Below are 519 nucleotides of genomic sequence, written 5' to 3'. Positions count from 1 at the left end.
TTCCCCCCCCCCCCCCCCCCCCCAAATGTGCTCCAGTTTTGTTTTGCTGCACGGAGAGGGAGAATTAAAAAGAACAGCAACAATACCTTATCTCATCTCAGCAGATCTAATAACAGCACCTCATGTCACATGTAATTGTTTCCAGGTTTTCTGCAGTCAAGTCCTAACCTACAAGGGGCTCTTTCGTGCTACCACTGGTGGCCTGGGGGAAGAGACAGCAGGTACTTTTGCTGTTCGGTTTTACCACCATGGCTTCTCAAGCAGCATTAATTCACTGAAGTTCTGCTTCCAGTCCCTCCCCGGGTTTAACAGGGCTGGGCTCATTAGTTTGCATTTTACGACCCAATTAAAGACAGTGGGATTTTACCTTACAAAACTACGACTTGCTTAAGGACCCTCAGCACCCTGCCATGGCTGTAACCCCCTTACAAATACCATTAAGGCTCCACAACAGCCCAGGCCACCGCGCCCACCCGCTGCCCGCTGCCCCCTCCCGCGGCCGGGCCGGCCCGGGCCGCG

At 53.6% G+C, this 519-nt stretch overlaps 1 protein-coding gene across 1 annotated transcript in view; it reads right to left on the bottom strand.

The window, feature by feature from the left end:
* LOC104842369 (chromosome unknown open reading frame, human C6orf106) overlaps window positions 1-519 on the bottom strand; it is a 32,711-nt gene that overhangs the window by 12,553 nt on the left and 19,639 nt on the right. The gene's annotated exons all lie outside the window — the stretch shown is intronic.

Source organism: Haliaeetus leucocephalus, unplaced genomic scaffold (assembly GCF_000737465.1).
Source record: "Haliaeetus leucocephalus isolate CR32 unplaced genomic scaffold, Haliaeetus_leucocephalus-4.0 Scaffold1000, whole genome shotgun sequence".
Taxonomy (NCBI): domain Eukaryota; kingdom Metazoa; phylum Chordata; class Aves; order Accipitriformes; family Accipitridae; genus Haliaeetus; species Haliaeetus leucocephalus.
This window is presented reverse-complemented; position numbering and strand designations above follow the sequence as displayed.